Source organism: Melozone crissalis, unplaced genomic scaffold, assembly GCF_028551555.1.
Source record: "Melozone crissalis strain CALT ecotype California unplaced genomic scaffold, PUWL_Pcris_2 ptg000027l_1, whole genome shotgun sequence".
Taxonomy (NCBI): Eukaryota; Metazoa; Chordata; class Aves; order Passeriformes; family Passerellidae; genus Melozone; species Melozone crissalis.
The window spans coordinates 54,167,139-54,190,674 of NW_026535805.1; the positions used below are offsets into that span (position 1 = coordinate 54,167,139).

General features: G+C 40.7%; 1 protein-coding gene across 3 annotated transcripts in view; it reads right to left on the minus strand.

The window, feature by feature from the left end:
- Positions 1 to 23,536, minus strand: part of KLHL29 (kelch like family member 29) — a 387,532-nt gene that overhangs the window by 362,868 nt on the left and 1,128 nt on the right. The gene's annotated exons all lie outside the window — the stretch shown is intronic.

Genomic DNA, 23,536 nt, shown 5'->3' on the forward strand with positions numbered 1-23,536 from the left:
AAGTGCAGAAAAACAAACCCTTGAACATAGTATTTCATTCATGGGTTGGTTTTTACCAAGTTGTGACTTGTACAATTAATGATAATTCACCACAGCATAGCACAGGAACAATTATTTAAACATTTAAAAACAAAGTGGGTTGCTGGGTCTTTACAATGCTGACATATTTAACACCTAAAACAAATCCTTTTACTGCTGTCTTTAAAACAAAGGGACACATTTTTCTGCGAGGAAGATCTCATTTTGCAGCACTTTCCACCCTCCTACAGGAAGGCAGCTATTTTCAGTATTTCCCAATTATAAAAGTGGTTTTACTGGGTGAAAAAAAAAATATAGTTGTGCACCCAGTTGTTGACAATCCCCATACGCTTTTGAACAAGACTTTTCAAATAAAGGATGGGGGGGAGTACGGGGAGGTATAGAAAATTGATAAATATTTCCCTTTTACCCACCATGCAACATTAGGAAGGGGCATACTTATTTTTAGCTTATTTTCTTCTACTAGCAATTGTTCTTTGAATACATTTCCTAGTGGTTGAACCCCCATCACTCCAGCTTCTATGCTCATACTGGCAGCTATTTATTTAGGCATTCTGTCACCATGGGAAGAGCAGATCTCTATTCTTCCTTGCATTACAGAGCCTTCTGGAGCAAGCATGTTTATTTTATATCCCATAGGGCCAATCATGAAGAAATAAAAAGTTGTGGGAGGGGGTAGAGGGTAGGAAGGGAAGAACACATCATGTACTCCTGCTGATAAACTCAAAGCACTCGGCAAGATTTAAATGACTGCGAGAAAGTCTCAACTTGATATTCCTGGAGCAGAAGTTGAAAGCATGATTTTAGAAGACCAGAAGCACTATGCTTAATTCCATAGAGTCTAATAATTTCCTCAGAATGAGTTGGTCTCAGTTTTGGTTTTAATTTACACAGAATAAAGTCGGCTTAAAAAAATCCAGAGACTAGATCAAGACAGGAACTGATGTGCCCCTAGTGTATGGGTTTTAAGAATCCCAACTCCAATGGCTTTTACTAGAATAATCCTGATATAATATTCTTTCAATTATGTCCTTTTTCAGTGTTTAAGTTTTTAATGACAGGTACAAAAATCAAAGCCCAGCTGAGTCCAAGTGGTGCCAAAAGGCTGATGCTACCCTAGTGCACCCCCTGGGAGAGCCTCACTTCTACTTCTTCACTTATCAACTGGACCAAGACAGGCTCTTACAGTGTTTTCACAGCACAACAAGAGAACTTATTTAAATGTTCCTACATCCAGTTCATCTCAAGGACGTGAGCTCAGGAATTCTTATGAACTGAAAGGGAGGTGATTCTGCCCCTCTACTTCACCTTCTTGAGGCCACACCTGCAATGCTGCATATCCAGCTCTGGGGCTCTCAGCACAGAAAGTACATTGATTGACCTGCTAGAGCAGGTCCAGAGAAGGCCAAAAAATGACTGGAGGGATGGAACACCTCTTCAGTTAGGAAAAGCAGAGTTGGGTTGCTCAGCCTGAAGAAGATAAGGCCTCAGGGAGAACTCATCCTGGCCATTCAGTACTTGAAAGGGGCCTATAAGAAAGATGGGTACAAACTTTATAGCAGGGCCTGTTGCAATAGGACAAGAAGCAATACTTTTTGAAAGAGTTTATTTAGATTCAATATAAAGAAGTTTTTTATAATGAGGGTGGTGAAACACTGGCACATCTTTCTCTGTAGAGAGATGGCAGGTGCCCCATCCTTGGAAATGCTCAATGTCAGACTGCATGGGGCTCCAAGCAACCTAACGTAGTTGTAGACATCCTTGACCATGGCAGGTGGATTGAACTGGACTTTAAAGATCCCTTCCAACCCAAACTGTTCTGTGATTCCTTGAACTGCATTCAGTATGAAGGTATCTAATTTGAATCTTTGTATTTCAACTGTTGGCCATACACAGCTCAGCCTTCAAACATTCAGCTCTGCACAACCCAAGATGCTCTGGTAAACCACTGGCCATCAATCACAGCAAAATAAAAATACTCATATGGAAATAATGCAAGAAACCTTCTCTAAGGCAGGAATATTAACCTTAACACAGCTCTTGGCTTTGCTGATAAGCCTTGCTAAATGAACCGTGTGTCCAGCATGCCTGAAAAAATTCTCAGCCAGAGACCAGAAGGTCCAAGCAAGTTGCAGCCTGGAGTTGATCCAGATGATTCCCCATGACAACAAAGGGGAAAATCTTTCTCTGCAGACTTCGGTGATCACAGAATGGCTTGGGATATGACATCATTCTGAGTTCAGACACAGACACTCTCTCTTCCAGAGTTATGACATCCCATTGCTCTTCATGCTCTAACTGCCCCAAGTTACTAATCAATCTGCTTTACCACAGGTTCTGAAATTAACTTGCACCTCTTTAAAGCCATTGGAAGTACTTCAGCATTTTAGAGTGAGGTTGTAATACCCTGAAAATATGGGGTTTAGCGTCAAAGATAGCTATTTGTATCTTCCAAACTTGTCAGCAGTATGCAGCCAATGCTGCACTGGAGACCAAGTATAACCAGCTCCTTTAACCTGGTTTTGCTCATCACATTTCTCTAGACAAAGAAACTTCTTCAAAAAACATCACTAAATGTATATGCCAATCATATTTCAAATAGAAGTAAGAGTTTAGTGACAAAACTTAGAATATTAGAAGCACACTTCAGGTGAGATTTAATTAAGAGTTATACAAGGAAGCACCAATACTATGCCAAGCTCACCAGGACAATATAAAGGAATACATCCCCGGCCACAGATGGTACAGACACTTGTACCAGGCAGGAGACACTGATCAATAAGTGCTTCAAAGAGAGCAGCAAGCTTCTTTACCTGCTACCTAGGACAAAGAAACAACATTCAGGTATGAGTAAAAATGGCTTCTTCCTTGACATTCTGAATGTTAAAAACATTAAGAAGTTTCTGCTACGTCACCTCATCAGTATCTTTGCCACTGCAGTTTTTCCTAAAAATCTCTTGAGGATCTTGGCTCGGGACCACTGTACCGATCTCCTTGTTTGAGTCCCGCTTGGTGAAGCAAGAAGAGATAAGAGTGGCTTGATTCGTGTTTTACGTTTTACTGTAACCCAAAAAAACTGCTGAGATACCTAGTAAGACATATGGAACAGCAAAGTGCTAACATCTGATTAAAACACGGCTCATGAATTACGCAGTTTCTTTCCTGTACCTTAGTCATAAAAAATTAAACAATCGGGAGAGAAACCTCCTTGATACAGAGGAGGAAGAGCTCCATCCTGCCTAATCATTCTCCAAGAATTAATGCACTTGCCAAAACAGCTCCTCTGCCACCTTCAAACACATGTAGAAGCCTGCTCTGTCGCAGGGATTTGGCTTGTGACTGTGACACAAACCAGTGTCTCGTTCCTCACGTCGGTAGCATGGAAATCCTTCAGACACAGCCATTACCTCTCCCAACAGCACCATGAGAATTTCTTCTACAGTCAGCTTTCACTAATGGCATTCACAGCCTCAGAGTCAGCAAAGGATTTGGCAAGACTCGCCCCAATTTCGCTTTGTACCTTCTGGAAAAGCTGTGCTTAACAGGAGAAGCAGCTGCAGCTCCAAAGGGTGGAACACAAGAGCAGCTGAGCCCCCAGCATGACAGGGAGAGGTGAAGGCCAGACCCTGGCCCAGGCCTGCCAGAATAGGAGGGTCAGCAACACCTCTGACATCTTCCAAAAAATCAAATCTGAATCACAGAGCAGCTGGGCTATGACAGACGACGCAAGTTTGCTGCCAGCCTGGTGGGCTGCAGGTAGCTGGTTCTCCTGTTCTGAAGGAAAATTTAAATAACACCCTTAAATTCAGATCAAACCAGAGTACTTCGCAGTTTACTGGGCCTGGTCCCAATAACTTGTTTCCTTTTCTTTCTCTGTTCTCAAACTTGACAATAAGTATCACAATAGAACCTAATTAACATTCACTAATGAGTGGGACACCAATTACTAATCCAAAAAAATTTGGTTACGTGCAAGTAAGCAAACAAGTTAATGTACCATAAACTTTGTTTTGTTCATTTATTTTGACAAACGTAGCTTACTTTTAATTATGACACTTCCCAGCAGACTACATTGCCTATTTTGCTGAACTCCCATTGCTATTACACTTCTCCTCAGAGCTACTATAAAATTAAAACAGAACAAAAAAACTATCCCAAAACAAACTGATACAGCAAGCATTGGCTGCCCCTTCTCATAAGTAATGAAGTAGCAAAGGACTTCAAGAAAACAGCTTGACTGATGCTCCACATTTTGTGTTTCTGAACTTCCACTGTGGGGAAGGAAGCACTACTGATACTTCATTGTGTTGGAGAAGTTTTCATTTCAGGAATCTTTCCAGTGGGACTAACAGCTCTTTGCAGAACAGATTTGGTATCTACCTATGCTGCTGATTTTCTTTTCAGGCTAAAAATGTCCAGCTGGGTTCAAAAGGAAAACCCTTTCTGTGAAAGAACACATTTCAATATTTTCCTCTGACTTAAGTAAAGATTTGACCATTTAAAGTTTTTAAATAGTTTAAGCAAGCTCTCCATCAGTGGGAATTTCCCTACTGCTGCCCTGCTTAGAATATTGCTTAACTACTGAACTACAGAAGTGGCCTAAGCCAGTAACACACAGCATTTCTGGAAACATTCAGCACTTTCTTTCCTAAGTGTGCAAGAGGCTTTTTTGGACTGCTCAACATGCTCTAAGGGATACTTGCTTAAGAGTGTTAACTACTGATTTTAGTTTGCTGATTTTTTGGGGTTTTATTTTACATCAAAACAAGGAGTTCAGTCCATAACCACAAGCTTTTATAGGACAGTGTAAACCCTGACCTTTCTCACGTTAAAAGCACAAACCTTTGCCTCTCAGTTAAGATATAGGCGAATGCTTGTATAGATATTAGATGTAGGGTGCACTTCAAGATTACCAGCCAGGCAGCTGGTAACTATAGAGGACCAGCCCAACTCCAGGGTTTGGCTTCTATTCTACAAAAAGATTGTGGTCTGGACTCTGGAGCTACCAAGCACACACATAGTTTGGCACATAAAGCCTTGCTGGTTGGGTGAGGTGTCACTGCCAGATGAAAGAAGCAGGTCACTTCAAGAAATGCTGCCCCATGACAGCCTCTCAGTCTAGCTCTCAGGTGGCAGCCAAACACCAAGAGCCAAAGAGGTAAATGGGACCTCATGACCTCTCCATCCTCAGGTCAGTGCAAGTCCTGCCAGATCACAGCAGCATTGGCTTGGTTACATCGACTAAAAGAACATGGCCCATCCAGACTTTTAGAAAGAGCATGTTCCCCCAAAAGGGTGAAAGAAATTAAAATGTTTTCTCCCACAACCACCATTCAAAGCTTGAAGACTTGTCCTAACACTCATAATTATGTTCATGACTGATAGGGAGAAACCTCATCAAGTCAAGAACTAGGAGATAAGGCATTTAAATAAAGTAACTGAAGAAAGGGAGGTAATTGGCAACATATTCTTCAGCTAGAAGCAGGGTCAACTTTATGAAAATACAGCTGGAAGACAGCTGGACAGTAATTTCCTTCTCAGATGGTTTTAAAATATGGAAATAAAACAATTCAAGTAACACAAAGACTTGACAGGTCTCAGCACAAGATTAGTTATGAACAATGTCTTCAGTTGCTACTTCTTCCTCTCTTGAAAGTTCTCAGGATTGCATAAGCAATATTACAACCTGTCTTTAGGTGAAACTCCCAATTCCATGCACAAAGGAAGAATTTTGCTATCTGTAATGGTTCTCCTACTCTCCACAAGCCAAGTTCTTCCTTCTTCCAAAAGGAGTGGTGTTTCCACTTGGGCCATCCATGGCTGCATCCCTTTATCAGCAGCTGGCAGCCACAGGAGCTGGGCAAGGACTGGGGCATCACTAAGGCAGCACTGCAGCAGGTACATGGCAGCTGTCACAGCAGATTATCCTTTTAATTCTCCTTTAAGTGCAAACAGGAAGAGCTCTATCATCTCCTTCCTGCACAGCCGACTTTCCTTTAGAGGACATTTCCCTTCTGGACAGTGCTTCAGATTTCCAGCACTCCATTTGCTCAGATATTCCCCTTACAGCCCTTGTCTCTGGAGCAGTGTTACCTGCTGCTGCTCTGAGGGCTGAGCCCCAGCTCAGTGCTCTAAGGATACCCTTGGGCTGAAAGCTTCAGTGCTGCTCCACAGCCCCAGCTTTTCTGTGCTACTGCGAAAGAGATGCCTGACAGCTGCTGCTACTGTCTGGGCATCAGACACCCAGAATGGTGTAAAGGGCTTTTCTTACCTCATGACTCAGTTTTTACAAGCAAAAACCGCACCTCTGGGAAATACAGAATAATCCCCACAGCCATCCAGCATCTATAGGATGAGGACTACTCATCAAGACAGCTTCTGACAGACCATGGCCCTGCACACAGTTCCAGCAGCTCCATTCACTGCTGTGCCAATACACAGGCTCCTGCACAGCACTGGTGCCAGAGGTGTGACTGCACTGTGCTGCAGATTAGTCACCCACGTTCTTCCAGGTTACCAGAACATTGCTGACTCCTTGCAAGAGGCACCTCATTTAAGGAACTGAGCAGTGTGGAGGAGCTGCCTCAATTCAACTACTCACACTAGCAAAAATTATCTAAGACAGCCAAACCCTTTAGGACCCTATGGCTCTAATCCATGCTAACATCCAAGCCAAAGACCATGAGTTCCCTTTCAGCACGACGACAGTTCCAAGGCAACCTTCATCGCAGCCTCCTTTGCCAAGCTCAGAAAAACTTGCCTCAGTTGCAGCTTTGGAATATTTTTTGTTTGCTTGCTAGGACACAATTCCGTAAGTTTTTTGCCACTTTTTTGCATACTGTGTTCAGCAGCTCCCTGGCAAGGTCTCTGGGACTGTCAGCCATCACAGAAGCACACTGGGGCAGACTGAGGGCATTGCTACAGGAGCCTACCACATTCTACAGCCCAGTGTACAACTGAAATAAAAACAAGTATTCCACAAAATAAAGTGGCAAAATTCAAGTGCTAAGAGCCACGGGCATTATTGTGGCAGTACATGAGAACGAAGATTTCTTGATCTTTTTGAGGGGAAGGACCATTTTACTTTTGGAGAATTAAAAAAAAATATTAAAAAAGCATTGGCCAAGTCTTTGGCAGTGGGGCAGATATGGTTTTATTAATACCACTACAGCCTGCTCAAATCACAGGCAAAACTTCACCTCTCCACTGCAGCCAAGAGCCACCAACCCAGCCCTGAGGGCAGGTCACCTTCGAGACTGCCCAGGCACAAACAAACAGTGCTGCCCTCCAGGACAACAGATTACTGGAGCCTGGAGAGAAATGTGCAATTTCTGCCACCAGAACTGGGAGTACATTTGATCTGAGCGCCTCAGGCAAATCCCTTCTCTTCTCTGCATCTCAGCTCCCCGGTTCCTGGAGCTTTGCAAAGCCTGACATGAGACACTGCAGAAATGCAGAAAGTCGTGAAGCAGAAATGCAGAAAGTCACAGAGCAGAAACTGCATGACAAAGGCCAAACAGATGCAATCGCCTCAGATTGTTTGAAGATGGTTATTTATTCATTCTCACAGTATTTCAGGAGTGCTGAAAGTCTGATGCTGAGAAGCCTTAACTGTGATAAAGGTCCAATGGTTGCCAACGGAGTATTTGCTTTAATCACATTTGATGTTGTTCTTAAAGCTGCCTGCCAGCTCCTGGAGTCATTTGATTATATACAAGTATTACTTCAAAGCAAACAAGCAATGGATACATTTTTATTTGTTTGTTTCACTGTTTATAAGTGATATTTTCTTAGAATTTACAGCGTGAAGGAAATGCACAGTACTTACGTTTGGATCTAATTTTCATGAAAATTGAATAAAAACAGAAAAATATCAGCCACCAAAATAATTTCTGCCCCTCAGTAATTAAGTTTCCATGAAGGGAGGGGAAAAAACAGAAAAAGAGAGAAAAAAACCCTTGCTATTCAGCCAACTTTGTTTAAGATATATTTCATAAATCAGCCGTGTTCAGCTTAAATCAGCACAAATGAACAGAGAAGCAGAAGCCTTGAGGCAACTGTTCAGACACCTGAGAAATGACAGCCAGAAGTCAAAGCCAGTGAGGGAAGTTTGGTATCAAGTTTTTTTAAAGAAATTCAACTTGACTCATTATAAAGGCAACAGAGGAAAATAGGTGGGATGGGGATGAGACATACAAGCAGAGACGAGCATTGCTCAGCTGGGGGAATCCATCACACATGGATGTGAAGACCTGGAGGACTCAAACACAAGCCTGGCTGCACTAAAGATACCACTGCTGCTCTGGCCTGAGCTGACAGGAACCTCAGGGACTGCACAGCTTGTCAGACAGAGAGGGCATGCTGCACACTGAGTCATACTGCTCATCCTTCCCCTCCTCTCCACGATCTGCTCCTGAGAGTAAAACCAGACAGAGACAAAACTTAGCGTCTAATCCTGAGCACAGTAAGGGAACAGCCAGACTTCAGCAAATCATCATCTCCTACTGAGGCAAAGCTTGGTAAAGAAAGGAAACCTGTGGAACTACAGGGCCCTTGATATGCACACAAAAAATGAGAATTTCTTGATGTTAGCCTAGTTCCAAAGATAGAATAAGATCCAATTCAGATTCCCCAAAATCTGTAAAACCATTCAGAAGAGCCACTGATCTTAGTGAAAGGGAAACCCCTAAAGTTAAAAACATCAATGATAACCTGTACTAAAATAAACAGAGTATCTCAACTAATTTCATCTCAAGGAAAGCAATTCAGACTTTCAGTCCTTCAGCTAAATTCCTATGGGCAGCAGTCTGGAGAGGTCACAGAAAACTCTGCAACAACTGCTCAGTGAGGCAGGGAAAACAATACCAAGAAACCTTCAGTGTGTTAGCTTGAGGAATAATGCAGTTTTGAAGTGCCACTATCAAATCATCAGTATTGCTTCCTTACTCTGTGCTAGGCACCCAAATCCATGGGAAATACTGGAGACTCAGAGAATGCTCAGAGGACCATAACAACAGTATTATGGATGTGGAGAAGCTTATTTGAAGGCAGACTGAAGACTGGATAGCAGACTTCAGGGATGAAATAAAAATGTAAAATCATCACTAGCAGAGAGAAATCATAACTTCAATTTCTCTCTTCTTGGTTACATAATAAAGGGAAATTCAATAAAAGCTACAAGTTACAGAAGAGATAAAAATAAGATCGTCTCAAAAAATGTCTAACCAGACTGCAGAGCTTGAAGCCAGAAGTTGTCAAGGCCAAAAAAAGCAAGAACTGCCCCAAAGCAGACACATACGACTAAGAACATCAATAGATTAAAGAGTATAGGATAAAACAAATCTTGGTACAAGGTATTAAACTTCTGGGATAACCTCTGAAAGGTATTGTGAGACAAAGATAATTACAACAGCCCAAATCAAAATATCATTTCTCCTTTTATAAATGGTTCCCCTTGGGAACTTCTGGGAGTAGGTATTTCATTAAATGGACCTAAAGTCTGGCAGCTCCATGGTCAGTCTGTTTTTAAGCTTCATCTGGACACAACATATTCAGACCTTTAAAAGGACTGAATACTTTTTTCCAAAAAAACACTAAGTTAAGTATCTTTTTAAAAAAGGAGTATCACAAATTCAGACAAAAAAATATCATATTTCCCATCTTTCTGAGGTCACAACTGGACCAATAAGATCCATGTGATAAACAAGTTCATTCCTAGTGTATATCAATTAACCGCCTTAGCTGCTCAAGAAAATATAAAAACTGTAATATTAAAAATTATGTCCTCAAAACATATCCATTTCTCCAGAAGCAGAACTTACTTGCTGTTTCTTAAAATAACAGTTTATTTTAGCAGTCTAAAACCCTGCCAAATTCCTATAATACTTATAATAACAAACAATACATGCAACCACCACCATATAAAGTTAGTTACTTTCAGTGCAGAAGCTACAAATCAACCCATGTAAAAAATTCTTGGGTTGAGTTTTTTTGGTTGGGTTTGTTGTTTTGGCTGGTTGTTTTTTTCCTTTTTGTTGATTTATTGGTTCTTACATTGTTTTGAGGGTTTTCTGATTAGCTACACCAAATATCCATCCACACAACTAGTTTTCCATTTGCAGAAAAAGATCAAAAAAAGTTCAGGTTAGACACTAGGAAGAGGTTCTTCACTGAGAGGGTGGCTGAGCACTAAAACAGGCTTCCCCAAGGGAAGCTGTCACACCACTGACTGGAGTCCAAGCAGCTCACCTTCTGCACCATCAGCAGGCTCTCCTGCTCCCAAAAGAGAGTGCTGGTCAGACAAAACGTTGGAAACAGCTAGTTTGGTAATTAAAAACACATGGATTTTCTCCCATCCTGTTCAAAGCTGAATGTCCTGAAAGTATTCAAGTTTTATGCCCTCACAATGCTGCCAATTCCTTAGTTTATTTGCTGCCTCATGGCGAAAGTACAATAACAAAAACAGTGAACTTGGTTTTTTGCTTGCCTTATTTTGGAGCTCATAAAATGCAAAAACAGTCTTTTGCTGCTCAGAAACAGATTTCAAGCAAGGCAGTCACCTGGCTCCAAGGCAAGCATCTCCTCCCCCTCCTCTTCCAGAAGTGCCTTAAATCAGTGTTTGACATCAGACTGAGAAAAGCAGCAAAGTAAGCAAAAGGTGACAAGTCATTCTTTTTAATATAAAAGGCTTCTGCTGAGGCACATTAAAATACTAATTCAAATGCAGAATAATCAGCATCTTTATAAGATTTCAGTCTGGTATTGGCTAAATCTGTCAAAAAAACACTACTGGCTATGTAGTCCTACGAACAGAACAAATAACTCAAGAACTTTGCCACAGACATACATGCCTCAATGAAAATATGTTGAGGTTACATATGCCTTTGAACATACCTTGGAAGGCAAAGGAATTGTTTCTGATACAATAACAATAGTGCTAACAGTCAGCACCAAGATACAAACAGCAGTCAGGTCAAATCCTTAAGTCACTCTGTAGGAAACCTAGATATGAGCTTGTTTTGGCTCAGAGTTACACTGAGACCTCACATGGTCCTTTCCTAATGCAATGAGAAGAAGCAGTAGCATCTACTCCCAACATAACAGCAGGGAAACCAGATTGCAAGGTTCTTTTGCTAATATGAGTTGCTATCGTGTTGTGGGAGCTCTGCACTGTTGCAATAATTGCAGATTTAACAGGCTTTTTCATCTTTCCTACCTTCAGATTCTCTCTCCTTCAGAACAGCTTAGTGCTGCCATCTACTTTTTTTTTTTTTCACCCGAACAGATTTGGGGCTTTTTATGCTAGCAAAGTTCTTAGCAGAGTAACTCACCCACTATGACAACACTCCCTCACTTAAGTCTTTACAGTTGGGTCCCCACGTTTATATGCGGTCCAGCTCATCACCACAGGCAAAATTAAAACCCAAGGAAACAAAATAGAGATTCACATCCAAAGTCCTTTTAACACTAATTTACACTCAAGCCCTCAAATAGTAATAAAACCCCACAACTCTCTCAAGTCTTAACCACAAGATATCTTTTACAATCCTTGGAGATATTAAACTACTAAATTCAGTGATGACAAGGTGGCAAAGACATAGGTCTTTATCAAATCATCCGGACAGTTCTAGAAAGCAAATTTATCTAGCTAAAAATGTTATTCAAAGTTTTAGTCCTAGAGAATTAATAAAATTCTTTTATAGGTCATTTATTTGCACAGACACTAACTGCTGGAAAAAAAAATATTTCCTGGCTGAAGGATACATCATCTGAAAAAAGAGGCTGAAAAACATTGAGGTAGTTTAGTGGAAGACTGCCTGCTGCTGATGAAGCACAGCTAGTCTTGATTAATCCTTCACCTCACTTTTTCATTGCAATCATCTTAAGGTCTGAGCAATTGTTTCCACACAGCCCTGCAGACACCGTTTGGTTGAGGGTCTTCACCCCATTTTGCATATCAGGGTGTTCACACCAGAGTCCCGTGAAACCCTTGGGATCAGGGGGAGCCAGAGCACCTCGTGCCTCCCCACTAGCAGCACATGGAACAGACAGTGCATCCATCCCTACTGCAGGCACTGCCCAGAGGCTGTGCTCCAAAGAACTACGCTCTTGCCTTGCATCTGGGCCTCCTTCATCCCAAACAAGATCACTGTGGATAAGGGCCACATTCTCAAAGATCACCAAGTCTCCAAACCTCCAATGAAATCATTCAGAGCACATCCCACACAGACACAGAGAATGTCCTGCAAAGAGAAAGGCCTTTACCACTGCTCTGCCTGCATGTTCAGAGCCCTGCCTGGGTTTGCAGCTTGGTCTCAGATGACCCCAGGCCCCTGCTGAGACTGCAAACAAGTCACAGGGGCTCTGCTGGAGAGAATCTATTTATCCATAGGGAATCGAAGGGAATTAATCACATTTTATGTGCTGTATCAGGCCCACGAAGGTCGCACATCTGAACTAGGGCAGCCCAACCTTCAGCACAGACGTCAGCTTCATGAGGAAACACCCTGAAAACTGGCCAGAAAAGGTATTTTCAGGAGCAGATTTCTTTTTCCCCTTCCTGCAGAGCTTTATTTCATAACGGAAAACAGATGAGTAAAAAAGCAAAAACCAAACTCAAAACACAGTTTTTAGAATAAAAATTCATTTCCTAGCTGTCATCCTTGTATTTTGCATATCATGCCTTAGCATTAACTGCTGCCAAACACAAGATGTCAGGTCCATCTGGCAGATGTACACTTCCCCAGCTGCCAAGTGCTTCCTTTAGATCCAGGGGCTTCGCTATGAACTATATTCACAAATTCCAGCCTCCTAAATGAGCAGGGCTCCTGAACAGCAGCCTCTGCTTCCGAGTGCCCTGGAGAGGGGGAGCAAGGCTACACTGCAATCATCCAGAGCATCTGCTGTACTTGTGTGGAGGGGAGGGCAGAGTCCTGGTAACCAATGGCTACACCAGCTGTGGGAGAGCTTTAAGGAATTCCTTTCTCCCCCAGATTATCCCTAAGTAAAATTAGAAAGTATTTAGAAAGCAGAGGGGAAACCCAACCATTCAAGCCTACATCATTACTTATTTACATATAAATACAGCCAGGAAATAAGCATATGTATTTATGTATAAACAAAAAAGCTATCTGTACAATGTTTCATACATTGCTTTCCCGTCCAATATTTACTACTTTATTCATGACTTCAGGAAAAAAAACTTTTTCCCCAAGAAACTGGTGATAAAATGCCCTCTGGTGGGCGTGACTGTGGACCTCTACATCAACAACCACCTCCGAAACACTTTGGAGCCTTCAATATATTCCTGGGATTACTATTTTTAATGGAGTGAGACAAAGCACATACTTGCCTTCCAGAAGAAACAGATACAGCCCTGACTAACAAGCCTGTCTTACTGCTCACTAGCTCTGGATTAGAATAATCTCGAAATTTTTTTTAAAATCCCATTAAAATAGAAATCATAACATTATGTAACATTCATTTTACCTCTCTAGGATATATTTTCATCTTAAAAAATAAGTAATTAAGAGAAACAGAAAAGTTCTCCTTTGCCTCAGCATAAAAGATTCTTTGTCAACTGAACTGGAGACAGGAGGGGTGGAAAAGAACAGCATTTTCAGAGCTTATGAATCATTTTTGTGCTGTTAAAGCACCAGGCACAACTAGGGAGGCAGCTCTAACTGTACAGGCAAAAAAATAACAGCTCTTGTTCCAGAAGAGTTTATTGCCTCAACAGAAAAATCAAAGATTGAAAAAAAACTCCTCAAATATAAACTGAAGTTAACATGATGTGCTTTATCCTTCAGATGCTCAATAATTGTGGGTGGTGCTTTCATTAATCTGAAACAAGATAAATCTAAAAAAAGAGAGCTGAAGGTTTAAGAGGCAGTGACAGAAGAGATAATGCAGCAACTTGGGAGCAGAGTGCATGTACAGCTACTCTGAGAATATTTATATAGATTTATGTAAAGCAGACTGCTTTGGCAAACCAGCCACACTGGAAGAGGAGAGAGCTACCAAGCAGATGGGACTGCACAAACCTGACCCTAAAGCAGCCAAAAAAAGCTGCAGTTACACACAGAACTCAAGATGACCCCACATAGTTTCTAGGGATACTTTTTCTGTGCGTGTGTGCAACAGCAAAGCTTCAGAGTGGCAGCTAAATAAAAAGCCAGTCAAGAACACTGAGGTCACATGAAGGAAAATGGAAGAACTCCACTGCTTTCCAGATTTCCCTGGAAGGTCTTTGTGCTTGCATTTAATACAGAATATGGCACTTTCTTGGTTCCTCGGGATGGTTAGGTATTTGCTTCCAGATTCCACAGTACAATTTGCAGTTAACTTGCTTTATGGCAAAAATATTTGCAACTTTCCTCCATACACAGAACATAAAGAATTTCTGTCTTTTTATAGATGTTTCTGGGCAACAAAACTTTGCTCACAAAGTTGCTCTGGGGTTTAAAGAAATTGTATGATTTAACACTCATGCCCTCAGAAAAAAAAAACCAAAAAACTATCAAAACCCACTCATTTATTTGACACGTGCCTTTATCCAAATCCTGCATCCCTGCTGTGTACAGAGTTCCTTCCCTCTCTGGTGGCAGACAGGTCAGATACCAAGGCTTAGAACCTGCTCTGGGCCTGGCGAAGATCAGAAATTTTTCATGTAAAATTCTTCTTGGCCAACAGCCCACACAGACATTCAGAGTCACATTTACCATTTTTTCTGAAGACAGAGTTTTGCAGAGCAATGCTGTCACTTGGTGTTCTCCTGTATGAGCTGTCAGATAATCATTCTTGTAAGCATCTCTAAACATTATGTTGACTGCAGTTACAGCGAAACATATTCGTTTCATTAGATAGAGCAAGCCAAGATTAAACGGTCTGTTTGTGCATGTAATAGTTATGCACACAACACCCAGGCATTAATCCTAAATTTTTGCCTGAAATTAAAAGTAGTATTAGCTAGGTAAAATGAGCACTGACATTTCTTGGATCTTATCCTGGTGGTTAATCTTGATCTTTTATAATCTTTCAATTTTCTAATCAAGATGGCCCAAGGCTGAACAGTTCTGACTGTTGTTAAATTTGCAATATCTTTTACATAAAAATAAGGGGTTCATGCTTTGTTTGACAGAGTAAAACTATCCACTTAAGCCAACCCTTAAGTGGCTATAGTCAAATTCAAGAGATGACTGGTCTACTGAAAGCCATGAACTGATAGATTCTAATTTCACAAGATAATATTTTGACAGGAAAAGACTTCTACTAAGTCATGTGTGATGCCATTTTAGTAAATATCTTGAGGAAGTCTGAGCCTGTTCATGTTTTCCTAAAGTTGAATAACTGCCTGATAAACAGTGCAGCCTAAAAATGGGAAGGCAATGGTTAATGAGGACTTCCAGCAGGAGTCTAATCAGACCCCTGGCCTCCCCAGATGAGTGCCTGATGATGCCCTGGTTAACCATCACCTCCAGCAGGAGATGCCTGGGCTCAAGCTGCACCTGCACTTCCATCATAAATTAATGTTTAAGCCTCTCAACCTGACCCAACTGGGTGCCATTCTTGATCTCCAGCCCACGCTCCCTCCACTCTGCCATCAGAGCACTGCAGCTGTATGTAGTTCTTTGAATAAAGATGCCAGCATGGCACAAAGGTTGGGGTTTTTGTTTTACTTGTATTATTCTTGAAATACAATACTTCAGTAACTTAGCTGCTGCAACAACAATATTTGTCTAAGAATAGTTTTTAGAAGGCTTGAAGGATGCTGCTGTGAACTGTTCAAGTGTGATATTGAAACAGTGAATTTAAGGAAAACTTGCTTCAATTTCTTTTTTAGCAAGAACATACCCTGTACACACACAAATGGGCTTTCAAAATTTCTCTCTGAGACAGAGGAAAACCAAACCAAAATAAAGAGTATTAGGGCAATCATAACTCTCCCTTCATCTCTGGCTGCAGCTCTGTATCCAAGTACCACTTCTAAAGTCAATCTCACATGTTAGGGACTTCAGGCAAGCCTTATTTCCTTAACTCCTACACCATTTCTAGGCTCTTTTTTTACCTTCTCCAAGTAACTCAAGTGTTGGCCACAACTTCTCATTACCTTTTAGTTCTCAGAGAGATGAGGCTGTAATGCTGCAAAACTCAAACTATCCAGAAGTTTAATCATAAAACTATACACTTTTCTTTCAAAAAGGAAAAAACATACTAGGAAGGAAGCTTTATTTCAAAGATTTAATAAACTTAAAGAATGGGTAGAACATTTATCTAACATTTTCAGGATACCAAATATAACATTATTTGACTGCATGGATCTAGGCCAAGGACAAATTTGGCCCATTTTATATAATACAGAACTGAGGGGAAAGAAGAAAGGGTACTGAAGCAGCTGGACCATACACATCAGAAGCTAGCAAATATTTCCTTCCCCCTCTCTTCCATTTGCTGTCATCTACTGAGATTTGCAGACTTTTTCTTTCGACCTCAAGACCTTCACAGTTGAATTTCACAAGTGATTTGTTCCTCAGGGTAGAGAAGCACGGTGCAACATCAGATACATATTGGAATATGTCAGCTCCACAGGTGTTAACTAGATCGGGATTTGGTCCACAGTTCAGCAGCTCCTGTGACAATTCACACATCAAGATCAACTGAGAGGTTCCCCAGGAGGTCCCACGCAGCCACAACCCACACTCTTATGTGCTACAGGCAGCTTTTAATCACATCTCATTACATTTGTTTGCAGTCTTAAGGCTCAGACCTCGGAAAGCAAGTGGGAGGTTTTTACTTTCAGTCTCATACAAAGAACATAAGGCATAAATGTTGGCACAGACAGCCAAAACCTCACGAATTCTGAATTTGAGAATGGGCATTCAATCCAGCCTGCAGAAAATCTAGACTAGCATCAATGTAGAAGAGATAAGAGTTAACTCACCAAAGATCAAACCCAACTTTCATTTACGCCTATGCAACATCGATTTCTGTTAACTACATGTGTGTAACCGGGGGCAACATTTGATCTGAAGCCTAGTACCTTGATGCCCAGCTATTGTAAAACAGAAGCAAAAAGGTAACTACAAACATTTGACGGATGTTGCCTGCAAGCAGGGCATTGCAGACAGCTCTACTAGCAATTCATATTGACAAAATTAAGATGGGGCATGGCAAACCTCACTACTAGCAGTAATTGCACAAATATTTGGAGTGTTCTTAAAAAAAAAAAAAAAAAAGGAGAATATGACGCTGGGGAAAGGCAACACAAAGCCACAGACCAAGAAATAAGATACTACATGCAAATACATGCAAGCTTCTCCCAAGTTAATTCTCCTCTTAATGGAATATTGATTGGTATGCTCAATGTTTAGAAATGTGAAACAGTGTGGGGGTGAGAAAGAAGGGAAGACAGAGCAGTGACTTTTGTTTAAATGATACATACTTTCCTCATATGATCAGCCAAAAATAGCATAATAAAGAGGGCAGCGCAGTACATTTAACATTTTGCCTTGCATTTTATTAGCAAGTCTGTCAGAGATGACCTGGGAGTGTTAGTCACACAATTTTTGTGCCCTTCTACAGGAAGAAGGCACAGCATTTTTCATAACCTCTCATCACACAATATCCTCAGTTTCTGGTATTTCTCTACTCTGAGTAGGATGGATTGCAAAGTGTCTGTGGTAGTAGAGAGGCTTTTCAGATTAATTCTATTGAGCTGTTTGCACAACTGGGGAGAAACCCACTGTCTGGGGGGGAAAGCAGGGCAGTCCACTGTCATGAGGAACATCTGGCTAAGCTTCACTGCATCTACTCCTGTCCACAATTGAGAAGAGAGGATGAGAAACAAGATGCATCTTTGAAGTAGATATTTATATAATCCAGTTTTTAAATAAAACCCTTAAAATATAACCAGTATTTCATAATCAAGCAGTCACTTACGCCAACCTTCCAGAAATTTGTCCCTACTCCAGTAAATTTTACTGCCCGTAAAATTTTAGGAAAAGTGTTTCTTCTGTTATTTTCCTTCTTTCATTCACGGAGTCTTCAAAGATATCCCTTATAACCTCCAACTAGTCTTTTTAAAAAGCCACTCAATAAGAGGGCAAAAGTAAAGAGCCTCAACCAGAAGAACCATCCTCCAATGCCATCAGAGTTCCTGGCCCTCACAATCCAAGCAAAAACTTCATGCCAAAGAGCTCTACTGAGCCACCCCATATTAAGGATGCACTTAAGAATATAGGCACTGCCAAGGAGCCATTTTACCGTGTATAGGTCAATACAGCTGAAATACATTTCACATACACATATATTTTTGTGTTCTACTGCTTGTATTAGAACATAAGAAACTTCATACAGAATTAGCAGCTTCTCTGCCACTGCTCTTCCAAACTTTAAGAAGAGTTAATGAATAAGCTTAAAAAGATATTGCTTAACTTCATTCTGCAGCATTTCATATAGTTTCAAAAGTATTTTCCAGACATTTATATACCCAACAACATTTTGTAACATGAAGGGTTCCAATTTGGCATTGTTCCACCCTTGGCAGGCAATAGACAATAAAAAAAAAAAAATCAAGAGAAAGTGAAAAATGAAGTTTGAAGTATACAATATGTTAGGAATCATTTAATGAATTCAGGTGCTCAACAAGCTACAAATCAACCGAACTCCGCAATACATATAGATTTCAAAGCACAGGTAAACACAGCTGCATCCACTTCAAAGTTATTCCATGTCATGTGATTGCTGTAATGAACTTCCTGAACTCTTTCACCTCTCCTTTTGATCTGGGGTTTACCTGTGGCTGGAAAAACTAACTGCAGTTAAATTCTTCTCCCTCTAATTAAGGGAGAAAGCATGTTTAAGCCTCAGACTGAGAAAATAAACCTTCTTCTGAGTGGCCGTAGCATGCTGCAATCTGCAAATCCACCACCATTGCTTTTGCAGACCAAAAACAAAATCCTACAACAAGGTCTGACAAAGCAGATCTTAGAGCAGAATTATCCGATTTAAATATTAATTACTCATCAGCATGGACTTTAAGAAGTGTCTGAAGCAAAAGGCCTTAAATCACACCTTAAACCCAGGATTTCTGAAGTCTGCCCTGTCATGCAGATCTTGGTTTTGGGGTGGAGGTTTTTGGGTTTGGCTGGGGGGGGGGCTTCAAAATAAAAAACAGGAGTGGAGATTGATAATGAGTCTCTCTCCAAGATTCAAATATGAAGAGACATATGAATAGAGTCCAGCTCAACAAATTAGCGTCTTCTGAATTTGAGTCCTACTACCAAACATGGTTACTGCCTCAGATACCAACATATCAACTTGAAGGATTCTTCACAGTATCTCTCAACTACTCTGAGAGTCCAAGAAACACTCCTGCCACGGCATACTTAACAGCTTTTAGTTAACAGCAATGTTGCAGAGGAATTTTATCAGTGGCAGATTTTCTTGCAAACTGCTGCACTGAGTTCTATTGCACACCTTGAGATACAATCTGCTTCCCAATCAAGCTGTGTACTACCTGTACTTATGGAGAGCTCTAAAATTGGAGACCAACCCAGAAAAAACCAAACCTGAACAGAAATCCCAGCACTCACCATTACCCATCACATAGCATATTGTAATGGATGGCAGGGAATTAAAAACACAAATCACAGAGCACTACAAAAGGAACACTGAGTTCATTTTAAAATAAGTCTTTGTCTATATTTCAGCAGAGTCATTCACAGAATCAGTATTATTATTGCAAGCCAGTACTATACCTGAAATTAAAGACCACAAAAAAAACCTGTTTTTCTGATGTTAATACCAATTATGGCCAAAATCCAAGTTGTGAATATCTGAAAACCCAAACCTAAGCATCACACATTAAAAAAAAAAAGGCACATAAAAATTAGACAAAACGGTCCCATGTTCCACATATCCTAATCCACAACATAAAATTATTTATGGAAGAGTGTGACTAGGAATTCAGTTACTGTCATTTATCAGATGGTCAAGACAGCACAGAGGTAACTGGCTGCATAACAACAGCACTGGGAAGGTTTCTGGGCACCGCTGGCACCAGCTCTGGTTTCACTGTACCAGGTACACGATGCATATTCACACCCTGGGACACACCGGTGATTTGCAAAAACCTGACAAAGGCGTTCCCATAAGAGATTTCTAATCTATTTCCTTTTAATGTCTTTATAGCTGAGGAGGAGTTCTTTGTACTTCTGGTAACAAAGGAAACACAGAAGTGACAGAAGCATGTCAAAGCTGTTTATGTTTCATACAGCCTCACACTCGGATTTGCTGTTGGCAGTTTACTTCTTGGGAAGAGCATCTTAAGCCTCCATGTAAGAGCTCCACCTTCCTGCAAGTAACTTTATGGAAGAGTTAACTGCACAGAGGGATGTTGAAACTCTCCACACTGAGTAAGCCAACATAAAACAAGAGAAATTATTTTTAAAATATGACAAAGGGTTAATGCAGTAATTCAGTTACCTGCAGGTATATTCAACAATATCTAATTTGTATGTTTATGGGCTTTAGGATATAGGTTTCACACTGTCTTTCTTCTGCCAAGAGGCGAGTACATTAAGAAAGTGATTAGATACACAAATCAGAGAACCTAATGATACTATGCCATATTTAAAATTACTGAATCAGCAAACTGTGCAAAATGGAAGATCTGGAAGGAAAAACAAAAAAGCAGAAGGACCAAGTAAGTCACTAACCCATGCTGAGATTTTTAGCTAGCTGGAATCTCGACTGCGGCACAAAGAATTAGTGATCTGAAGATTATGCAGACTTCAGTGCTGCACTATAAAGTTGAGGCTCTGCAAGCAGAGCAGCTTTGGGATCAGGCCCTCACCTGTGTGGGCTCCCTGGGTCCATGGCCTACAGCAGCAAATCCAAGTGATACACAGAGTTTAGTGGACAAGTCAAGAACTCAAGTAAGACCATGCTCAACCTAAAGAAGGGATGATAGAAAAACTCAACAAAAATAATAAAGAGGGACCAAAGCTTCAAAGTGCAGCAGAAAACTCCAAATGAGTTTTAAGATAAAAAAGATATTGCACAATAGGAGTATGATGCAAGTTACAAGGGTTGAACAAGGTGGGGCAGCCAGGAATGCCTCTCTCCATTCACAGATCATGGGGTACTTTTCCCACCCTAATGCTGTGCGTGAGTTTTCACCACAGCACACAAAGACAAGAACAGAAGGAAAAAATTAATTCTTTTGGGCCTTTATTTATTTAATTTTTTTTTCCTGTGCTTCAGAAGAACTGGGTCCATCAGGTATCGGAACTAAATTAAAAGGTCAGGAAAACAAGTAGGCATGGACAAGACTGAATTGCAGATGAGCACGGAGAAGGAGAGACACACACTGGGATAGGCGCCAGCAACTGCAAACACTCACGGTCCGATCCTGGTGGCTGCCAGCGCAGCCCAAAGCTGAGCAGCTCCAGGGACACCACGGAGCGCTACCTGGCACAGGAGGACGCGTGGGAGCAGAGCAGCATCGCCGCAGAGACTACCACACAAATCTGGGCATAATGAATTCTGCTCCCAAACAGGCACTGAAAGTGATAGCACCAGACACAGCGCTCAGCAAACCCAAAAATCACATCTAATTCCTAGATCCGTGTCTCCCTTTCATTGAGAAGATTTCCAGTCAACATACACACTATATACTTTTTATTATTGTTTGAAGAAGAGCAGCAACGCCGGCAGCATGCTAATCTAGAAACCAAGACAAAACAGAGCTGGTTACTTTCTTCCCTCAAGATTTCTGCTTCAAAAAAACCAATGAACAAGGGTTTGGTCCTGCACACCACCACTTTTTGTTTCGTTTCAGCAAGACTCTGACAAAATCTAATTCGCTGTGCCATGTATTTAATATACTGGGTATCTGAAGTATGACCATCACTCAATAGAAACGTAATTAAAAAGTGACAAAACTAGATCCCCCCTCCCCAGCATGCAGATGAAAACCAGTAACCCTGCCTCTATTTGTAACCATGACAACTATAGAATATTTTATTTCCGTAATATAATTCACACTGAACATTTGCTCATAGGTTTTGTTGTTAAGGGAAAGGTTGACACACTGTGCACACATTTCATAAGCTACAGGAGACAACAAATGCAGGAAAGTCAGGCAGTTTGAGACCAAGAGCCCAGCTTGTATTTCAGAGTTCATTTAACACCCTGCATTGTATGCAAAATGAACACGAACAGAAATTCATCCAAATTAAGTGTTACAGGTCATTATTTGCAAGACAAGTGCTTGGTATGACAGGATGTTTTTCCACTTTTAAATAAATCACAGTGATACCCTCATTTTTTCAGAGTTAGTTATTCAAACACCAAATATTAATTTTCAATTCAAATACCTTAGGCATTATTAGGAAATAGCAACATGGATGTTACGGGGAAAAAAACAGCTATGCAAAACAAGGAAATGAAAAGCACAGTTTACAAATGCAGGCTAAGTCTCATTCTGGTAGGGTCACTAAATTATTTGCATAGCTCCAATATTTCATCCTAAACTGAAGTCAACTTCTAGAAATACACACAATAAGAACAGGTTATGAGAATAAACAAACAAAAAGCCACAATCCTGAACATTACTCAGAGAAGATTAAACAACCTCCCGAGCATAACTAAAGTTTGGCGCAGATAAATGTCAAGTAAAATATTGCTGTACTTGATTTTTCTCCACATGGGAAAAAAAAATAAAACTATTAGCAATTTAAGCTAGAATACAACAAGAAGAGACACTCTGCTGCTTTGGTTTGGAGGCAAACAATAATAAAAAAAGAATAAAGCTTATGGAACACTACCCTTTTTCTCACACAGATCCTATCTTTCAAGGAGGATTTAAAGTTTCAGCAGATTACTAATTATAAGAAACAATAATACTGTTATCTGCAGTCACCTTAAAGGTACAGTGGTTTGGGTTTTTGGAAGTACCTCAAAAGAAGAACCTGATAAATGTGTTTAAATCGGTGCAAGAGATTCACACGTGCCTACACACACACACTGCTCAGTTGTTTTCAAGATTACCAGGAAAAAGAAAGTTTCTTCATTTATCGGAAATATGCTCTATATAATCTTCCATTTAAACAATAATAAGCCTGCAGCAAACATGCATGGCTTTTTCCTTCATTGATGGAAAAGTGATTAAATCCCCCTTAATCTAGTTACCAGAATGCTGTGGTTTTTTCTATGCAGTTTTCACATACAGTAACAAAAGATAAGCAGCCAACTACATGACCAGGGCTCCATCATTTTTGGTTGTGGTGGGGAGATAAATCTGTCTCCAGCGTTCAAGGGAAATTTTCAGTTTAATAAATGAAACCAGGGGAGGAAAAATAAAATAATCTTGGAGATGATGAGCACACACTGTTTATGAAGTGTACGACAAACACCACCATCCATCTCCACAAGTCCCTTCCTCCAGACCTTCCTCCACCCTCCGGGGAGGCACAGAGAGATGAACTCAAAATCC